Source organism: Ranitomeya variabilis, chromosome 1 (genome assembly GCF_051348905.1).
Source record: "Ranitomeya variabilis isolate aRanVar5 chromosome 1, aRanVar5.hap1, whole genome shotgun sequence".
NCBI classification, from domain to species: domain Eukaryota; kingdom Metazoa; phylum Chordata; class Amphibia; order Anura; family Dendrobatidae; genus Ranitomeya; species Ranitomeya variabilis.
The window spans coordinates 1,016,961,367-1,016,981,009 of record NC_135232.1 but is presented as its reverse complement, the minus strand read 5'-3'; positions in this window follow the sequence as shown (position 1 = coordinate 1,016,981,009).

Sequence of the window (19,643 nt, the reverse complement as noted above, 5' to 3'; positions counted from 1 at the left end):
TTATCCCGTGCATGTTCAACTTAAAGAGAAGCCATCATTAGGATTTTATACACTAAACTAATGACATGTATGTAAAAGCACTTTAATGTTAGGGAAATCCTTATCTTTTATGTAGAACTTCATGATAATTCAATAGTTAATGAGTTACAAGTGCAATGGGAGGGCACTGCAATTACAGCTCTCCTACCTTTCTCACTATTTCCCACCCACTGCCTGTCTCCTATCTTTGATAAGTCACTGAAACATGATAGACCTAGAGACAGAGGGCAGGCAGCGGGCAGGAAATAGGGAGGAAGCAGAGATGTAGGTGACGTGCCCAACCCACAGGTTTGCAACGCATAGCTGCAATTTCAAATATAAAATTCCCTAGGGGTATGTTACACATTAAGTATTTGCTGCAAACATTTCTTCACAAAAAAATTGTTTCCCAGAATGAAAAATAGTAGTGTTTTTGCTGCATTGGAAACTGTTTCACATCTGCAAGAAAAAATAAGCAACATGATACTTTAATTTCAGAAATCCCATTCACTTTGGTGGAACAGTAAAAACAGATTTCAATAAGAAAGTTAAGAATTTAATGAGCACTAAAGCACCTTGGCATATATGCGATTAGTTTGCGGTATAAAATCTTGATGGCAGGTTCTTTAACTATGTGGCAGGTCTTCGGAGGAGTAGTATGCAGCTCCTAACCCCCTGCACTTTAAGATCCCCTGCATCCCATATATCTGCTCAGTACCTTGCACAATCTACTATTTTTTACTGTTCTGAATTAGAAGCCATGTGTAATGGATCAAGTGTGGCAATGGACAGAGGTAAAAAACTTTAAAGGGGTTGTCTACCACTGGACAACCTCTTCTTTAATGCTACTGTCTCCCCAAAAAATTAAAAAAAAGAACATGTTCTCGTCCTGGACCAGCATCTTTCCTGTAATGTTGGTGTGGTGTCTAGTGTTGAGCGATACCGTCCGATACTTGAAAGTATCGGTATTGGAAAGTATCGGCCGATACCGGCAAAGTATCGGATCCAATCCGATACCGATACCCGATACCAATACAAGTCAATGGGACTCAGGTATCGGACGGTATTCCTGATGGTTCCCAGGGTCTGAAGGAGAGGAAACTCTCCTTCAGGCCCTGGGAACCATATTAATGTGTAAAAGAAAGAATTAAAATAAAAAATATTGCTATACTCACCTCTCCGACGCAGCTGGGACCTCAGCGAGGGAACCGGCAGCGTTGTTTGTTTAAAATTCGCGCTTTTACTTGGTTACGTGAGGTCCCGGCTTGTGATTGGTCAGGGCGGCCATGTTGCCGGGACGCGGACCAATCACAGCAAGCCGTGACGAAATTACGTCACGGCTTGCTGTGATTGGTCCGCGTCCCGGCAACATGGCCGCCATTAACCAATCACAAGCCGTGACGTCACGGGAGGCTGGACACGCGCGCTTTTCAAAATACGCGCATGTCCAGCCTCCCGTGACGTCCCGGCTTGTGATTGGTTAATGGCGGCCATGTTGCCGGGACGTCACTGGAGGCTGGACACGCGCGCTTTTCAAAATACGCGCATGTCCAGCCTCCCGTGACGTCCCGGCTTGTGATTGGTTAATGGCGGCCATGTTGCCGGGACGTCACTGGAGGCTGGACACGCGCGCTTTTCAAAATACGCGCATGTCCAGCCTCCCGTGACGTCCCGGCTTGTGATTGGTTAATGGCGGCCATGTTGCCGGGACGTCACTGGAGGCTGGACACGCGCGCTTTTCAAAATACGCGCATGTCCAGCCTCCCGTGACGTCCCGGCTTGTGATTGGTTAATGGCGGCCATGTTGCCGGGACGTCACTGGAGGCTGGACACACGCGCTTTTCAAAATACGCGCATGTCCAGCCTCCCGTGACGTCCCGGCTTGTGATTGGTTAATGGCGGCCATGTTGCCGGGACGTCACTGGAGGCTGGACACGCGCGCTTTTCAAAATACGCGCATGTCCAGCCTCCCGTGACGTCACGGCTTGTGATTGGTTAATGGCGGCCATGTTGCCGGGACGTCACTGGAGGCTGGACACGCGCGCTTTTCAAAATACGCGCATGTCCAGCCTCCCGTGACGTCACGGCTTGTGATTGGTTAATGGCGGCCATGTTGCCGGGACGCGGACCAATCACAGCAAGCCGTGACGTAATTTCGTCACGGCTTGCTGTGATTGGTCCGCGTCCCGGCAACATGGCCGCCCTGACCAATCACAAGCCGGGACTTCACGTAACCAAGTAAAAGAGCAAAATTTAAACAAACAACGCTGCCGGTTCCCTCGCTGAGGTCCCGGCTGCGTCGGACAGGTGAGTATAGCGATATTTTTTATTTTAATTCTCTTTTTTACACATTATTACATTAATGTTGTTGCGATACCCGATACCCGATACCACAAAAGTATCGGATCTCGGTATCGGAAATTCCGATACAGCAAGTATCGGCCGATACCCGATACTTGCAGTATCGGAATGCTCAACACTAGTGGTGTCTCCTGGTGGTCGTGTGACATTGTTACGAAAAGTGAGCACTGCAGCCAATCAGCTGCAGACTTATCGATCCCATCAAATGGAACTGAGAAGGTTGCAGATCAAGAACTTACACTGATAGGTAGTGTTGAGCGATACCTTCCGATATGCAAAGGTATCGGTATCGGATTGGATCGGCCGATATCCAAAAAATATTGGATATCGCCGATACCGATACCCGATACCAATACAAGTCAATGGGACACAAAATATCGGAATGGTTCCCAGGGTCTGAAGGAGAGGAAACTCTCCTTCAGGCCCTGGGATCCATATTCATGTATAAAATAAAGAATAAAAATAAAAAATATTGATATACTCACCCCTCCAACGGCCCCGGTTCCCACCGGTCCAAGCGTCTGCCTCCGTTCCTAAGAATGCAGAGTGAAGGACCTTCAATGACGTCGCGGCTTGTGATTGGTCGCGTTACCGCTCATGTGACCGCTCACGCGACCAATCACAAGCCGCGACGTCATCGAAGGTCCTTCACTCCCTGCATTCTTGGGAACGGAGGCACCGCTAAGAGCCAGGGTCCGCCGGAGGGGTGAGTATATCAATATTTTTTATTTTTATTATTTATTTTTTACATGAATATGGATCCCAGGGCCTGAAGGAGAGTCTCCTCTCCTCCAGACCCTGGGAACCATACGCACCGCACACTTCCGATTCAGATTTCCGATATCGCAAAAATATCGGAACTCGGTATCGGAATTCCGATACAGCAAATATCGGCCGATACCCGATATTTGCAGTATCGGAATGCTCAACACTACTGATAGGCTGCAGTGCACATGTGACATAGCAATGTAACCTGAATACCTGGAGACAGAGCTCTAACATCACTGGAATGACAGCAGTTGGGGAGGTGAGCATGTGCTTCTTTTTTTTAAGGCCTCTTCAAGATTTAAGATTTTCTATAGTGGATCCCATTATGACATTACAAAAACTAAGCAGGACATGTATTAAATAAATGTATGATGATGTATGAAACATTTGTTTTTAAATTGCAGATATGCTACTTGTTTCATTGGCAAGGTAACTCTTAGATATCTTACACTTCACTGACTGAGATATTGCAACCGCCTGCACTCTCCCACATATAAGTAAATTAAATCTTATTTTCTTTTACCTCTTTTTTCCCTGTTCTTGTTTTGTAGATTAAAACCCTTTTTTAAATGGATTGTAAAAGACATGCAAGTTTTAGATATTTCCAATACCTTTTAATCTTTAACCTTGCCCCTTAACAAAAAAATGTAATATCTAGATTGTTTACAGAATGAAAGGAAAATATTCTCCATAAAACAATTGCTTCAATGGATAGCTACATCTAGTGTATTTTTCACAATATATGATTTTCCTATATTAGCATCTCGTTTAACTACATGCAATGTCTTTTTCTCCCTGGAAAGCCACTCAGTGTTTAGTTCACAGATAATTAGGTCTATTTGTATGACTTCAGTATTTACATTAAGTTCTGAACACTAAGATTTGCTATCTAGTTTAAATCAATTGAAATCACCGAGATTCAAGGATACAATAATTTGCTGTTTTACTCAACTCGTTTCTACATTCAGTATACATCAAGAACAGGAACCAAATTGTGCAGGAGGAAGAACAGAACTCTTTTAAGGGATAAAGCATATTTGAAATATAACATTAGTGTAAATGTGGGTAGAAACAAGCTAGAAACAAAACTAGACAAAAATGATTGCCCCATTTTCAGAATCTTGACAGAAGTTGAAAGTGAGATTAACTTTAAAGGATTAATTAGGATTGTACATCTCTTAACTAAAAACATTTTAGGTATAATTCAGTCCATTTATAGTTTGGACAACCTGGTGTCCCGCTCAAGGTAGTAGTGTCCATTCTATAGGTATCATAATAACCTTCAGAGTGGGAATCTTTTGGAAACCAACAGCAAATTAATGCTGTCAAGTGTACTCTTGATGGTGGCCTACTTTTTTAATCACAGTTCTTGGGTTTGACTGGTGTAATTCCCCCAAGTATGGCCCTGTGCATAATTGGGTCCAAGCTCGAGATTTGGCACAAAATTATTATTTTTTTAATCTATGACTTCAGGGATTGCTTTTCTATTTACCATCAATCATTTTTGCAAAAAGTAGAATTTTGTGAACATTATTTGGTTTGAATTTTCCAGGCAGTCCTAAGTTTACTGCAGGGTACCTTACATAGAGTTGGACTTGAATTGCATAACTACTAAAAACTATTTTGCCCTCATTCTAATTTTTTATGAAAATTAGGATTTTCTGCCCATTGACTGATGTAATTGGGCCCCTGAGCAAGACTGGGCTCAAATTGCTGGAGTATAGCATTTTATCGATGATCTACCTATTCCACATAAAATATTTTAACAGCATTAAAACACTACCTCAGCAAGGGAGAGTTACTGAAAACTCTTAAGTCCGGGCAGGATTTTTCACAACTCTATGCTAAGGACCTGTGCAGGATTGGGCCACACCCAAGATTGGGAGCAAAATTCTGTTGTAATATAAATTGTCATCACTACTAGTGATGAACAAATGTGTTTGGTGATACTCAGATATCACTCGAGTTTTGGGTGCTTGGATGAGTTGGCACTCGTCAAGCATAGGCTGGTGCTCTGACTGAATGCTCGAATCTCCTTCCACATCTTTGGTGCCTGTTACACAGCCAATAAACATGTGAGGATTGCCTGCCAGTCACTCTAATGCTGTAGCCTTCTTCATAGAAGTGCAGGTCCGGTCCCCGCTCCCAGTCCACTCCCCGCTACCTGTCAGACATGTTCTCTGAGGTTTCAGGCTCTGGTCCAATGTGTCCTTCCCTTGCTGCTGCATCCTGGCGCATGGTCCGCGGGTCTCCAGACACTGCTCAGAGTGTACGCACAAGCACTCCTGGTCTCTTAAAGAGACAGTGTACCTTTTTCAAAAAAGGTCAGAACCAATGGATGAATAACCGGTATTATTTCAGGCACCTATGCTATTGGTGAGGTGCCTGAGCAGCAAGTGTTTGTTGTTGCTATTCCCAGGTTCCTCGTACCTTGGTGTCAGTATTCAGCCAGTATCCTGCTTATTTAATTTGTCTCCTCAGTGTGCCAGCCGTGCCTCTCTATGTCTCCTAGGACATCACCTGTACTCCCTGTGCCAATTCTTACCCACTCCAGCCCACTACCTAATTCTTCTGCCTGCTGTCAGCTGAGTGCTTTGTTACCCGCAATGCCTGCCAGTCCTCCTGTTCCACTGGGTCAGCTTCCACATGTCCGGGGTCTAACTGAATGTAGCACCTGCGTCCCTCAGGTATTCCAAACCAACCCTGTTTGAGGGGTCCTACTATGGGTGTCTGGGGCTCACATAGTCATGCCCCCTTTGGAGCCCCCAGGACAGTGGTCCCGCAGTTCCACAAAAATTACAATAAACAAATGTACACTGCAAAATCTGTGCCTCCGTTTCCATTTTCTACAGTGGTAATACTGTGATTGGCAGGCCACATAACTCATCAGAGGTTATACAAGGACTGGCACCACCACATTTGACTCACTGATGCCATTGCACAGCTCAGGGACAGATGTGATTGGAGGGAGAGTAGTTGTTCATGCCTATGTGTGCACAGTTTCATTTATCAGAGTTGTCTAGTTGTGCTACTGGTGCTGATACTGAACAATCATACAAAAAGTCTTTCTAAGGGCCAATCTTGTTTTTCTCCTGTTTCTATGTGATACATTCTGCATTTAGCCAAGGGACAACTGCTGGAGCAAAGAGGGGCTAAATGAAACCTATAGGCACGGCTTAAGGCTTTACAGTCCATTGCTACCTAATATAACTGCTTTAGCGTGCTTTGTGTAAAATTGCAGTGGTTTGACATTTAAAAAAAACGCTTGACCTGCTGCAGGTGATCAAAATTTTGTTTGAAAAATTGACTAATGTCATTCATACAGTTTAATGTGCTTTGTTGGAAATTACAGTGGTTTTACATTTTTAAAAACTTCTTGGCCTGCTAAAGGCAACCAAAGATGAGTGAACACTAAAATGCTTGGATGCCTGTTACTCACAATTGAAATGGATGGAAAAGTGCTGAATGGAAGGAGAACAGCGTGAGGAAGACCCCTGGAAGCATCTCTCACTCCTAGATCGCTGCTGAGAACAATGGTGTCACACATTTAGTCCACTTTAAGTACTGGAGAAATTGTAGTTTACAGGAAAAAAAATGTTAAGAAACATTTTCTCCTGTATATTGACTTGCATATAAAAATTAATTTTAAATGGATTTTAAAAAATATACATAATTTAAGCAAACTCTAATTTATTTTTTTGTTACAAAATTGGTAATTTCAGTGTAATTATTGAAGGAAGCAAGAAGTGCAAAAAATTATGGACTCAGATAAACCCTGTATCACACATAAAGGAAGGCCTCATACACATTCTTTTCAAATTGTCATATAGTGGTACTCCTATACTCAGAAAGGTTATTCACTAAGTGCAAATCCGGCTCAAAATAAGAAGCAGGGTCATCCATACAACCTTGAAGGCACCAACTGTACAACCTCATTTAAATTTTGTGAGAAAAGTATAGTTGTGGTAGTCCTCCACTCATAAAAGTTCTGCACAAGATAAAACCTGACAAAAATTGAAAACAGGGTCATTCAAATAACATTGAAGACATCAACTGTAGTATCTCATTCAAATATTGTGAGCAAATTATCCTTCAAAATTTGGCCCTTTTGATAGCCCATTTTTCGGACACATCAACCTAAATAAAAAATATAAATTTGCTGCCCAATATATTCCACCCAAATTTTATGACTGGACTTTGAATAGTTTTAGAAGAATAAAATGCTTGAACTTACTAATCTAATTAATCTATTATATCATTCTATGGAAGGAAATGCACATGCAATATACATTATGCAGTGGAAACACACAACAGCATGTTTAAGAGATAGCTTGATAAAGTACCATTGTCATTTGCACTACATTTGTGCATTTACAAGTCTGCAGATTTATTTATTGTGACTTACTCTAATTACAAATGTTGAATGTTGAGTTTTTTCTATAGCAACCATAGCAGAGAGCATATTAATGAAGCAATTTGGAAAGATAATTCTCCTTGGAGATAAGTAAATCATTCATTGGCAAATATGAACAATTAAACTCCTGGGATATGCGTGTGTGTGTAGGAGATCTTGCTTGCTATATAAATGATAACTTACAAGACTTTTTTAAACATAGATTACCAAAGACTAATCTTGATTTATGGGTCTATTACAAAAAGGCTTCTCAAACAGAGAGCAGAGCTTGACTCCAATATGTATGGGACTTTTGCAAGTATAATTTACATTAACAAAAAGAAAGATTTGAATGCTATGAACTCTCATATTTCTCATATAAAGGGGAATGTTTTTGAAGGCCATATTTAGCACCTACCTGCTCCATGCTGTATTATTACATAATATATAAGGTATGATTACATCATAGAGCAGGTGCTCGTGTACAATATTGAACAGGCTCAGGAGCTGAGCCTGCCAAAAAAGGCAGATAAAGCTATGTTGCACAACCAGCCTTTTCTTCTGTGGAGTTAACGCTTTCGGTGATATTAATATTTCATATGCCTCAGCCTATCAATGGCAGAAACTGACAGCATCTATTCTGGGTGCCCATCGCTCCCGACTTCTACCTCCACTTGATATGTTAGCAAGGTGCTGATGCTATGCCATTGCAACTGGAGGTCTGCTGAAGGTCACCTTGGCTGTCATTGCTCTACTTCTGTGTAGAACAGCCTCTGGTTAGGCTTCATAGGAGACAGTAATTCAAACTTGATGTTACAATACTGAAGTATGGAAGTGTACAACAGTATAAAATGGTATACAATAGAGGCAATCAAACAATCATAGGTTCAGGTCTCCTGAGTGTTTGAAATAAAAGCTATACAAAAAAAAATCATAATTAATTCACAATAGTCTACTGATTATTACATATACTGTGTATTATTTTTTGGTTTATGCACCACCCAGAAAAAATGTAATAAAAAGTGATCAAACTTATTATATACCCCAAAGAAGTAATCTACCTCTCAGTTTGCAAAAAGTAAAACAATTCTCCAAAGCTCCATTGATAAAAAGATTAAATAAAATGGTGGTCTCAGAATATGGTCATGCAAACTAAACTTTTTGTTTTACATAGTTCAGAATTTATTTAGGCCACTGAGTTAGCAAGAAAACTATACATATTTGGCATTGCTATAATTGTGCTGACCTTGAGAATCATCTTGTCAGGCAGTGGCATAACCAGTGTCTGATGGGCTAGAGGTAAACAATTTGGACCCTCACCTGCATGTTGGTCATGTATATAGGACCTTGCTGCCTTCTAGATCCTAATCCTGGCCCCAACCTCTGATAATGTCCCCAATCCAGGTCCTCTTCATTTAATAACACCTCCCATTATGGGGCCCTTCCCATTCCAGGCCCCTTACTAGTATATTGTCCTTCATCCTGTGCCCCTTTTTTATATAATGTCATCCATCTGGGGCCCTTTCCATTAATATCCTTCATCGTGGGTCCCTTTCAGCAATAGTGCCCCTTATACTGGGTCCCTTCCAGTAATAATGTCCTCCATCCTTGATCTCTTCCTTGTATAACTTTGCTCATCCTGGGCTCTTCCTGTAATAATGTCCTCCATCCTAGCACCTTCCAGTAATAATGCCCCCATCCTGGACCTCTTCCTGTTATAATTTCCTCCACATTAGGCCTCCATGCCAATATAAAATGCTCTGTCCTGAGCCCTTCTAGTAATAATGTAACCAAATCTGGCCTCCTTCCAGTAACAATGCTCCACACCCCGGGCCCCTCCCAGTAATGATGTCTCTTTTCCTGGTCTTTTCCTGGTATAATGTCACCCATCCTGGATCTCTCCCTGATCTAATGTCCTCTCTCCTTGGCCCCTTTCTCGTATAATGTCTTCACCCTGGCTCCTTCCAGTAATAATATCCCCCATCCTGTGCCCCTTTCATTAATAATGTCCCCCATCCAGGACCTCTCCTAGTATAATTTATTTTATCCTGTGCCTCTTACTCTTTTAATTTCCCCTATCCTGGGCCTCTTCCTTGTATAATATACCTTCTACTGGGCTTCTTCCTGTAGTAATATTCTCCATTCTGGGCCCTTTCATGTAATAATGTCCCCAATCCTGGGCCTCTTCCTGGTATAATGTTCTTCATACTGGGCACCCTTCCAGTAATAATGTCCCCTATCATAAGACTATTCAAGTAATCATGTTCCCAATCCTGTCCCTTTCCAGTAATAATGTCTCCTACTTGTCCCCTTCCTGGTTTAATTATCTTTATCCTGGACCCCTTCCTGCTATAAAATCCTCCATTCTAGGTTCCATCATTGTATAATGTCTCCAGTACTGGGACCATTCGTGGTATAATGTCCCCATACTAGTTTCCTTCTAATAATAATAACTTTTGCTCTGCCGCTCTTCTTCAAACCTTAAAAAAAAATAAACTATTCTTCTCACAATGTAAGGTGTCCTATTTGGTAACCGATAGAGAAGTCGGCAGCTGACACCACTGTGCCTGCCATCAAGGTAAAATAGGTGCTATCCTCGGTAGGCCACCCTCCCAGTCACAATCTCTACAACCGCGATAGTTATGCTCATGTTGCAATTTCATTTTTAGTGCACTATTAACATCATAATAATGAAACTCATAAAGAATTCACAGAATTTTTTTTTTTTTTTTTACCATTTCACCTCACTTGAATTTTTTTCAGTTGCAAACACTGGGTGATAGTTACTCTTTATAAATAATTTTGTGAATGTCTTATTTTGTCTTATTCTGAATACATTTTGTCTACAAGAGTTTCTTTACTAAGGCACTCTATGGACCCCTAAAATGAGATGACGGTGAGCGTGGCTGCATTTCTTGCCTGTTTATTTAGGGTGCCAACCTCGAATGTCAGGTAGGGTGATTTAGAAATGTTTGTAGGATGAGCCATTTACTGCTATTGTGTTGATATATTCAGTCCTCCCTTTAATCAGTCACCTCAGTATGTTTATCTTGTATGTATATGCAAATTTGGTTTTTGATTTATGATTGTGATCACCCCAATAACTTTGCCAGACTAATAACATTATAATTGGGTATAGTAATTTCAGATTATATATTTTTTGACTAATTTTAAATGTCATAATAAAGTACACCATGGAATCCTCACTGCGTGCAATGCACACTATGTCACATGACCCTCTTCCCATTGGAAAAAATAAAGTTGAATCCAAAATGGCCAACTTCAAAATGGCCACCATGGTCACCACCCATCTTGAAAAGTTTTCCCCGTCCCATATACTAATGTGCAACAAACAGGAAGTTGATATCACCAACAATTCCCATTTTATTTAGGTGTATCCAAATAGATGGCCCACCCTGTATATAAGAATTTTTGTAATATGATTGCTTTGCTGCTTCACACTCCAACAACAGGTTGAACTGATCATTTACAGATATTGTTTATCAAAGTGAAATACCAGCTGAAACACATAACAGCTGTCTATTTTAGTATATACATAGAGGAAGGGGCAGAGGAGTGAAGGGCAAAGTGAAAGAGGCAGAGAACCTTTCCGTATTCTTTGGACTATAAGAAGCATTTTTTTCCCAAAATTTTGGAGCAAAGTAGGGAGTGTGTCTTATAGTCCAGATGTGCCTTAAATATGTATGTCCTCAGTGAATTGGTTAGGAGCTGCAGCAGCAGAGAAGCGGGTCACAGGAGGCAGGAGCTTCTGCTGCAGCTAACATTATTCCCACTGTGAAAGTAAATTAATATTCACTGCTCACCACCTCTATGCCCTAAAGCCATAGCCGAAAGGTGGGCGAGACTATGGGTGTGAGGAGCAGTGAATATTTATCTTTTTTAATAGCGGGCACACTGTTAGCTTTAGCCACCGGGTGATCACATGTGCCCGCTCTTAATGTGAGTGAATATTCACTGCTTTTCACACCCATGGGAGTGGAGAGCAATGAATATTAATTCTCTTTAACCCCTTCATGACCTTGGGATTTTCCATTTTTCCGTGTTTGTTTTTCGCTCCCCTCCTTCCCAGAGCCATAACTTTTTTATTTTTCCATCAATATGGCAATGTGAGGGCTCATTTTTTGCAGAACGAGATGTACTTTTGAACGACATCATTGGTTTTAGCATGTCATGTACTAGAAAGCAGGAAAAAAATTCCAAGTGCGGTGAAATTGCAAAAAAAGTGCAATCCCACACTTGTTTTTTGTTTGGCTTTCTTGCTAGGTTCACTAAATGCTAAAACTGACCAGCCATTATGATTGTCCAGGTCATTATGAGTTCATAGACACCTAACATGACAAGGTTATTTTTTATCTAAGTTGTGAAAAAAAATTCCAAACCTTGCTAAAAAAAAAAAGCGCCATTTTCTGATACCCATAGCGTCTCCATTTTTCATGATCTGGGGTCGGGTGAGGGCTTATTTTTTGCATGCCGAGCTGGTGTTTTTAATGATACCATTTTGGTGCAGATACATTCTTTTGATCGCCCATTATTGCATTTTAATGCAATGCAGCGGGGACCAAAAAAAAGGAATTCTGGCGTTTCAATTTTTTTTCTCGCTACGTTGTTTAGCGATCAGGTTAATGCTTTTTTGATTGATTTATTTTGAATGGGGTGAAAGGGGGGTGATTTAAGCCTTTATTTTTTTTTCACATTTTTTTAAACATTTTTTTTACTTTTGCCATGCTTCAATAGCCTCCATGGGAGGATGGGAGGCTAGAAGCTGGCACAATGCAATCGGCTAGGATACATAGCAGCGATCATCAGACCGCTGCTATGCAGCAGAATTGCAGGTGTGCTATGAGTGCCGACCACAGGGTGGCGCTCACAGCAGGCCAGCATCAGTAACCATAGAGGTCTCAAGGACCTCTATGGTTACCATTCTGACGCATCGCTGACCTCCGATCATGTGACGGGGGTCGGCGATGCAATCATTTCCGGCCGCCGGGCCGGAAGCGCCGGTTAAATGCCGCTGTCAGCGGCATTTAACTAGTTAATAGCGGGCACATGTCAGCTGTTCAAAACAGCTGACATGTCCCAGCTTTGATGCGGGCTCACCGCCGGAGCCCTGCATCAAAGCGGGGTATCTGACCTCGGACGTACTATCCCGTCCGAGGTCAGAAAGGGGTTAATAGCGGGCACACATGATAGCCCAGCCACTGTAGGAAGCCAGCAGCTGAGGCTAACAGTGTGCCTGCTATTAAGGAAGGTGAATAATCACTGTTCTCCACTCCCATAGTCCCAGGTGTGGACAGCAGGGAATATTCAGTCAGCAAACATAAGTGTGTAAGTATTGCATGGAAGTGATGTCATGTGCTGCTTACACGTTGCAGACAGCTGCTAATATCAGAACAGGATGCCGCTGAAAGGAAGCATAGGGAAAGTAAGTACAATGTTTTATTTTTTTATGTGTGCGTGATGGGGCCATGTATATCATAATGGGGAGCCACGTATACCAGGATGGGGACATACTGTATATATATATTACCCCTATAGCAGTGTCAGCAGCAGCTCCCTCCATAACAGTGTGTCATGACCACATTTTTTGCATCAACTTTTTTATGTTTTCCTCTTCTAAAACCTAGGTGTGTCTTATGGTCCGGTGAGTCTTACAGACCAAAAAATCTGGTACCTACAGGGAGTACTGAATTCAATTAAAGGGGTTCTCCATGCTTATGATATTAATGACCTTTCCTTAAACTCTATCAATGTCAGATCAGTGGGGTGTCTGACAAAAAACACCTGCACCAATTAGCTATAACAATAAATAATAATCTTTATTTATATAGCACCAACATATTCCACAGCGCTTTACAGCTTAACAGTTTCAAACACAACAGTCATAAGTAAAAACGTTAGCAATACAATAATTAAAGCAAAATAAGACGACCCTGCTCGTGAGAGCTTACAATCTACAATGAATCCACAAAACAAATCCAATGAATACAAGCTATCATTTAATCCAGTGAAAAGAAAGTTGTAAGCATGAATGGAGCTGCATTGCACTGCTTCAGCTAATGTGCAGCGGCTGCTTCTGCAAACTGCAGAAATGCTCTCACTCTTTTGAAGAAATTATTTTATACCCCGAACCACAGAGATAACTAAAGAGTAGAGACAGAACAAGTGAAGAGGAGACTTGTGAAATATAGAAGATGCAAATCATGTAACTGCCAGAAATAGTGTTATTTTTCACCTACATGCACAGCACTTGCTGGACTATTTTCCCAACTCCTTTAGCTATGAATAAAGAGACCCAATTCATTTGTAGCCACTTCTCTATTCACTGCTGTTGGGTGTTAGTCAGACAGAGGATTTTGATCTACTCTTTCAGAATTAGGTGCAGCTTCTGGTGGTGGATATTTATAGCATTTGCATTAAATGTCATTCGCGAGACAACTCCTTTAGCATTATCTATGAGTAGTAGATAATGTGCATGCTGTTTTGGGTAAACTTTTCATGTGTTACATAACAATAATCATGTCTATAAAGACTTCAGTATCTCTTAAACATTTTAGCTTGATATGTCTTATGATTAAAAATGTATACATTTAAGTAAAACCGTGGCAAATATAAGAAAGATGGAAGTAAGACATCAGGTGAGTAATTACATGTAATTGTACAGGAATATTTAGGTGGTAACAATTGAAATCACTATGATATGCTTGGATGTTTTCAATGCTTGGAGGTTTTTTCTGGCAGTAACCCTTTATATTTTATTGTATTTGAAATAGCAAACCATTTGAAATTGCATGAGAAAAAAGCAATGCCATAAGATCATCAGTATAGGAAATGTTCCATAATGGATATGGTGCATGGATACTCCAGTCTGATTCCTGGTTAATTACAAACACGGAGAGAAGTATGGAAGGGGATCCAGCAGGCTCAAAAAAATATGCGAAAATATCATATTTACTTGAACATTAAAACAAAAGGGAAAATAAAATTGTGATGAATGATAGAAAAGAGAGAGACGCTGTGTCTATGGGCCTCATGTAATACGCTCTTGGTCTTGACATTTGAAGTTACATACTTTACATTGTTTCCTCTTAATTTTGGGATATAATGCTATCTTTTCAGCAATTACAGGTGACACTGAACTACCTTTTGTATGTTGTGCATATTGACTACTTAATGTATAACCTAACGTCATAATTATGTCAATTGTCACCACCTAAATATACCTGACAGTTACCATCATCCTCTAATGAATGTACAATTAAATTATTTATATGTAACCACATACCCGATATTTTCCTTCCATCTTTTCTGTTTTATTTGGAGTGGGTTTTTTTTAGATGTAATCATCCACTTTTTACGTATGTATATATTTTAATCATGTTATGATCAATAAAAAATTGTTCATCCATTACATACAATATGTAGTCATTTTGTAGGTTTGAAATTATTGTTGTTTAGGACAGCAACAAAATAATTATTTGGTATATTATTAACTTGTACATTTATAATAAATATGCTTTATGATGACATTTTGCATCTGTTGAATTTAACTAAACTTTTGAAAAGCAACCGGATGGCTATTGCTACGCAGGATAAATTTAGGTCTAAAAATAAAATGTTTATTTAGCTATACATTTAATTAAAATGATCTCATTGTAACTGCATAAAAGGAATATGATTCTATTAAATGGAACATTTAAAGTCTTTTCATGCACTAACTTCATCTAAAGGTCATGGAAAATAAATTTAATTTATTTTTATGTTTACTGTAATATTCACAATAACATTTTGCAGCCAAGTAAATTTATTAAAACATAGATCTTTCAGTAGAAATATTTGTCTTTCTAGAAAACTGCAGATGCAAGGTTCCAGCTGGGCTAATGAAGTGGAATTGTGGAAATTTACTCAAGAGAGGTTTGTTAGCAAAATCCAACAGTAAGGAAGATAAAATGACACTGAATTAACACAACGGGTTGTGCTAAAGAAGAAGTTAATAGATATTTCAAAGAGATAAAATAAAACTAAAAAAAATGAAATGGCAATAAATTTCAATTCAATAAATTGCAGTATATTTTCTTTGAAGAGAATGCCCACTTGTATCTCAATTAAATTAGCTTTGCACATCATTTCTCTCAGAGACTCAAACCACTTACTCATACTCCATTCTCAATCAATTTTTTTCCATATATGTATAACATAGAAAACAAATCTGCTCTGATGACACCTATATATGATATGACATAGAATAATGCATGTGAAATGGCAAAATTAGCTTGCCATTAATTGTGCTCATTAGTTTCATGCGCGTTATTTATCTCTATTGTCATTTGTGACATTTACTTCAATTCTTAACTATACAGAATATATATATATCTTTGTACCCTGTTAGCCAGTAGACAGAAAAATATTTAGAATTGAGAGTCTTCAGTGGTTGATACCTTTTAATGGCTAACTGAAAAGATGGTTACAAATTGCAAGCTTTCGAGACTACTCAGGTCTCTTCATCAGGCATAGACTAATACAAATTCTGAAGAATCACATATTTTTGCACAACAGACACAGAAATAATGCAATAGATCAGACAGGTGACGTGAAGAAGAACTACCATTATGGGAGAGTGATAAACAGTTACTGTATATACATAAATATTGGAACAGTACATAGATAAGGAGTGTGAATCTTTTATCGTTCTCTGATTGAGATCTGGTTCTGTGTTGTGATGCCCCCTCAAGGTCTGAGGAGCAAATTCCTTAATTGATCTAAAAAGACATAAATGCATGTGACACATTCATTCCTGCAAAGAGAGTGTCAAAGGTTGTCATAAGCTTATACTCCCAGACTCTTCTGTCTCTCTGAGATTTGAAATTAAAACATTAAAGTAATTTTTTTTTTCTGAGACCCGTACAATTTTTGATTTTCTTTTAAGCCAGGTGGTTGAGGGTTTGTTTTTGCATGATAAACTGACAGCTTTATTGTGACTATTTTTTGGCTATAAACAACCTTTTGATTTGATTTTATTCATCTTTTTAACCCCTTAGTGACAGAGCCAATTTGGTACTTAATGACCAGGACAATTTTTACAATTCTGACCACTGTCATTTTATGAGGTTATAACTCTGGAATGCTTCAACGGATCCTGCTGATTCTGAGAAAGTTTTTTCATGACATATTGTATTTCATGTTAGTGGTAACATTTCTTTGATATTACTTGCGATTATTTATGAAAAAAACAAATATGGCAAAAAAAATTAAAATTTTGCAATTTTCAAAATTTGTATTCTTATCCCCTTAAATCAGAGAGATATGTCACAAAAAAATAGTTAATAAATAACATTTCCCACATGTCTACTTTACATCAGCACAATTTTGGAAACAAATTTTTTTTTTTGTTAGGGAGTTATAAGGGCTAAAAGTTGACCAGCAATTTCTCATTTATACAACACCATTTTTTTTAGGAACCACATCACATTTGAAGTAATTTTGAGGGGTCTATATGATAGAAAATAACCAAGTGTGACACCATTCTAAAAACTGCACCCCTCAACGTGCTCTAAACCACTTTCAAGAAGTTTATTAACCCTTTATGTGCTTCACAGGAACTGAAACAATGTGGAAGGCAAAAATGAACATTTAACTTTTTTTTGCAAACATTTTACTTCAGAACCATTTTTTTTATTTTGACAAGTGTAAAAACAGAAATTTAACCATAAATGTTGTTGTGCAATTTCTCTTGAACACGACGATACCCTATATGTGGGGGTAAACCACTGTTTGGGCGCACCGCAGAGCTTGGAAGAGAAGGAGCGCCGTTTGACTTTTTCAATGCAGAATTGGCTGGAATTGAGATCGGATGCCATGTTATGTTTAAAGAGCCCCTGATGTGCCTAAACAGTGGAAACCCCCCACAAGTGACCCCACTTTGGAAACTAGACCCCTTAAGGAACTTAACTAGATGTGTGATGAGCACTTTAGACCCCCAGGTGCTTCTCAGAAGTTTATAACGTAGAGCCGTGAAAATAAAAAATCAAATTTTTTTCTACAAAAAATGATCATTTTGCCCTCAAATTTTTATTTTCACAAGGGTAACAGGAGAAATTAGACCACAAAAGTTGTTGTGCAATTTCTCCTGAGTACATCAATACCCCATATGTGGGGGTAAACCACTGTTTGGGCGCACCGCAGAGCTTGGAAGAGGAGTGCCGTTTTACTTTTTCAATGTAGAATTGGCTGGAATTGAGATCGGACACCATGTCGTGTTTGGAGAGCCCCTGATGTGCCTAAACAGTAGAAACCCCCCACAAGTGACCCCATTTTGGAAACTAGACCACTTAAGGAACTTATCTAGATGTGTTGTGAGCACTTTAAACCCCCAAGTGCTTCACAGAAATTTATAAAGTAGAGCCGTGAAAATAAAAAATCCTTTTTTTTCCCTCAAAAATGATTTTTTAGCCTGCAATTTTTTATTTTCTCAAGGAGACATTGGACCCCAAAATCTGTTGACCAGTTTGTACTGAGTACGCTGATAACCCATATGTGGGTGGGGGCACTGTTTGGGCACCCATCGGGGCTCGGAAGGAAGGGAGCGCCGCTTGGAATGCAGACTTTGATGGGATGTTCTGCGGGCGTCATGTTGCATTTGCAGAGATCCTGATGTACCTAAACAGTAGAAACCCCCCACAAGTGACCCCATTTTGGAAACTAGACCCCTCAAAGAGCTTATCTAGATGTGTGATGAGCACTATGAACCCCCAACTGCTTCACAAAAGTTTATAATGTAGAGCCATGAAAATAAAAAAATCATATTTTTTCCACAAAAATGATTTTTCACCCCCAAATTTTTGCTTTCACAATGGTAACAGGAGAAATTAGACCCCAAAATTTATTGTGCAATTTATGCTGAGTAGGCTATTACCCCATATGTTGGGGTAAACCACTGTTTGGGTGCATGGCAGTGCTCGGAAGGGAAGGAGCGCCGTTTTGGAATGCAGACTTTGATAGAATGGTCTGCGGGCGTTATGTTGCTTTTGCAGAGCCCCCGATGTACCTAAACAGTAGAAACCCCCCACAAGTGACCACATTTTGGAAACTAGACCCCCCAAAGAACTTATCTAGATGTGTGGTGAGAACTTTGAATGCCCAAGTGCTTCACAGAAGTTTATAATGCAGAGTTGTGAAAATAAAAATAAAACATTTTTTCCACAAAAAAGATTTTTAAGCCCCCAAATTTTTATTTTGACAAGGGTAACAAGAGAAATTGGACCCCAAAAGTTGTTGTCCGATTTGTCATGAGTACACTGATATCCCATGTGTGGGGGGACCACTGTTTGGGTGCACGGCAGAGCTCGGAAGGGAAGGAGCGCCGTTTTGGAATGCAGACTTTGATAGAATGGTCTGCGGGCGTTATGTTGCGTTTGCAGAGCCCCCGATGTACCTAAACAGTAGAAACCCCCCACAAGTGACCACATTTTGGAAACTAGATCCCCCAAAGAACTTATCTAGATGTGTGTTGGGAACTTGGAATGCCCAAGTGCTTCACAGAAGTTTATAATGCAGAGTCGTGAAAATAAAAATAAAACATTTTTTCCACAAAAAAGATTTTTAAGCCCCCAAATTTTTATTTTGACAAGGGTAACAAGAGAAATTGGACCCCAAAAGTTGTTGTCCAATTTGTCCTGAGTACACTGATACCCCATGTGTGGGAAGGACCACTGCTTGAGCGCATGGCAGAGCTCGGAAGGGAAGGAACGCCATTTTGGAATGCAGACTTTGATAGAATGGTCTGTGGGCATTATGTTGCGTTTGCAGAGACCCTGATGTACCTAGACAGTAGAAACCCCCCACAAGTGACCCCATTTTGGAAACTAGAGCCCCCAAGGAACTTATGTAGATGTGTGGTGAGAGCTTTGAATGCCCAAGTGCTTTACAGAAGTTTATAATGCAGAGTTGTGAAAATAAAAAATATTTTTTTCCCACAAAAAAGAATTTTTAGCCCCCAAGTTTTTATTTTCACAAGGGTAACAGGAGAAATTGGACACCAATTGTTATTGTCCAATTTATCCCGAGTACGCTGATGCCCCATATGTGG